This window comes from Lolium rigidum, chromosome 6, assembly GCF_022539505.1.
Source record: "Lolium rigidum isolate FL_2022 chromosome 6, APGP_CSIRO_Lrig_0.1, whole genome shotgun sequence".
NCBI lineage: Eukaryota > Viridiplantae > Streptophyta > Magnoliopsida > Poales > Poaceae > Lolium > Lolium rigidum.
The window spans coordinates 161,157,683-161,160,922 of record NC_061513.1 but is presented as its reverse complement, the minus strand read 5'-3'; positions in this window follow the sequence as shown (position 1 = coordinate 161,160,922).

Here is a 3,240-nt window from a genome sequence, read left to right as displayed (position 1 = left end):
TTAAAGGTGAAAATTTCTTACTTTTAGTTATATTATAGTTTCAGAACTCAAGCCCAGTCCTACTCAGTTTGATGCTAACTTGAAATGTTATTTTGCCCCTAAGAACTTTGAATTGCTAACAATTTTATGTGGTTCTGTAACAATGGTTAGCAAGTTTATTATTGGCTATGTTGGCATTGGATGAGTCCATATTGCAGTCCCAAGATATTGCTGTAAATTGTTATATGTGGTCTAGAGGCACCATTGTGTGTATTACTATTTGATATACGCATACATATCATATATTCAGTTCGCAGTGAAGTTAGCATGTTATCTTATCTAGCCAACGGATAATAAAAAATGGCTGTTTAAGAACTAATTGGGGCATCACAGAGGTTGTAGTAGGCCGACATAGTCGACTTTATTCAAATTCTTTTTAAATAAACAGTTTAGAAACACATAAATGATTACGTTTTAGATATAATACAATGATTTTTCACCATTCAGGTCATAATGTTGTTAAATCTGTCAGAAACTAAGGTTTTAATACACATGAGGGATATAGATGACCTCCACACAAAGTATTTTGGAATGGATCAAATATGAATTTTTATAAGGTCAGTTTTGCTCTATTCCAGTGGCATGTATTTGCTTAACTTAGTCAAGATATGAGAATATTCATTCTCTTGCTTTATTAAATCTCACAATGAGGAAGGACCATAGATCGTGGAACCCAAATGTTAGTCAAAGGATTGGGTGTGGAACGAAATTGAGACTTTGCAACAATATCTTGGAGAAGGTTATGCAACATATTTGTTGGCTAGCTTAGACTACATTTTTTTTTAAAGATTTGTTGCTTGCTACAGTTGCTGCCATGTTGTGCAGGCGAGATGAGTATGGAAGACAAGAGAGAATACACGTCTTCTCCATGGAGAATGAAAGATTAAGAGAGGGGGAAATATGAAGGAAAATATCATTTCCCCCACACATTTTTGGTATGATCTTTATTAAGTGCTATGTGAATGTTGTTTTATTCACTTCATGCAACTCAATCTTTGTAAAATTATCTATTTTTCCCATCTATAAATGTATGCAGCTTTGTGACCTTCTAAAGTTGTTCTAAAAACACAATTTTTTTTCTAAGTTTGGGTGTTGGCCTTGATTTGAATACGTGAGCTTAGGCCAAAGACCAAAGAAGAATCACATATCAGGCATAAACTTAGATATCGAAGCTGCATGAGCAATCTTTACTGCCTATTGGAAGGAAGGAGACACATAAGGAAGGAGAGCGTCTCCTCGACTGGGTAGATGCGGGCTGCCCAAATGATGGCAACACTGAGCCTTTCTCGGGGAGCTCAGGAGTGGCACTGTTCTAGCCAAAGCCAAGGAAACTGAATCAAGTAGAAAGAATCAAGATGATTGTCCTAGCATGTGTTTTACTGTGTTTTTAGGCTCTGGTTATATTATTATTACCACACAAGTGTGCGTCCTGTTTTAAATTGGATTGTACAATTTTTTCATTTTTGTTTGATGGTGTAATAAAATTTGTGACGAGATACAAACTTACCAGCTAATCTTCATGTTAATACAACCATAATGTCCAGTTTGAATATTAGTGAAAGTGACAACTGGCATCTTGGTTGAAATGCACTTTAAAATAAGACCATCCTTTATTCTAAGCCACATTCGGTGTGGCGTCGCGCCAGACCTTGCTAATCCATTTTAACTTCTTACCCGGTACTTCTATAATTGATCGAATGGAGCACCTTGTGCTATATTATCATGAATGAAGCGTTCGCTACGAGATGGCTGGATGCGATCGAGGACGAGGTGCTGATGAAATGGCAATCAATCAGGTGTCGTTGATTTTGAGGGCGTTTGGTAGGCTGGTGTAGACTTGGCTCGCATCAGTCCAGCAATTTTCGCTCGTTTGGTTACCTGGAAGCTTTCGCGTTGTGGTCTAACCGCTTCTCAAAGCACCTTGGGGACAGGCCCAACATAAACGTTCGAATCGGCAGTTTTCTAGCCGACATGTCCCTTTATCGTCCATTTTTGCACGCCCTCGTGACAACGGTTGTACGCGTGAAGAAGCGTGGGAGACATCGTATTGTCTTGGCCCTCGCTCCCACATCCAGTCACCGGTTCGCTCCTCTCTCTCCATTCAACTCCCTCACCGACACACGCCATTGTCTGTCGTCCTTGGCCTCCTCGCCTCCGCCTCCTTCGGCCCCAGCGCCAACGGATCCACCAGGCCTAACGATGCGCTGTTGCGCATCCTCCAGGAGTACCAGGCCAGCGGCCGTGATTCCGCAGCGCAGATCGATGCCGGTCGAGTACCGGTGTTGAATCGACTGTCGTCGGTCGCGACCAGGCCCGTCGGCATGGGTACGCGTAGCGCGGCCGTCACCGCACTACATACCGCCGGGATTCGATCGGTGGATCCCGCGACGGGGGGTTTTCAGCCCTGCCTAGGGTTTCCTTCGGTGAGGGCGGCGACAATGGCGGTGGGTGCAACAGGCTCCAGTAGGGAGATGGAGCCTCCGCCGGGGTTCGCCTCCACCCCGATGCACGCGCTGATGCCATGGGGCCAGCCGCGTTCGGCTGCTCCCAATGGCGCGCCGCCGATCGCACCGCGCCCTTCGGCCGACCCCGTGCTCATCGGCAGCCGTTTGCTCCGTCAGCGCCCCGTTTTCCGGCAGCTGCTCCGGCGCCATGTCATCCGACTGCTGCTTCGGCTCCGCCTCCCCTAGATTTGGGGTGCGACCTCCTGCACCACATGCCGTCGCCGGTGCATGGCCTCCTCCTCCGACGGACCCACTTGCTCTCCACCCCATTGAAGTACTATTTCCCTTCCTCATCGGACTGATGTCAATGTAGATCGGACTGATGTCAATGTAGGTCGGATTGATATCAATGTGTCTTGCATGTTAGTCATAAGCATTGCAAGTTAGTCATAAGCATGTCAATGATGAGTAGGATGAATGGCATGATGATCTTGAGCTTGTAAATGTCATGATGATCTTCAGATTGTCATTGGCATGATGATGGTGAGCTTGTCAATGGCATGATGGTCTTGACATTATCATTGGCATGTGATCTTGACATTGTCATTGGCATGATGACCTTGACATTCTCATTGCATCTGCATCACTGGCTCTTCCTGGAAACCAACCTGGAAGGGCCCAAGTGGGAGGCACGGGACTGTGCCGTCCGGATGCAGCTTTGGGACGCCAATGAAGGGTTCATGGAAGCCCACCGGCA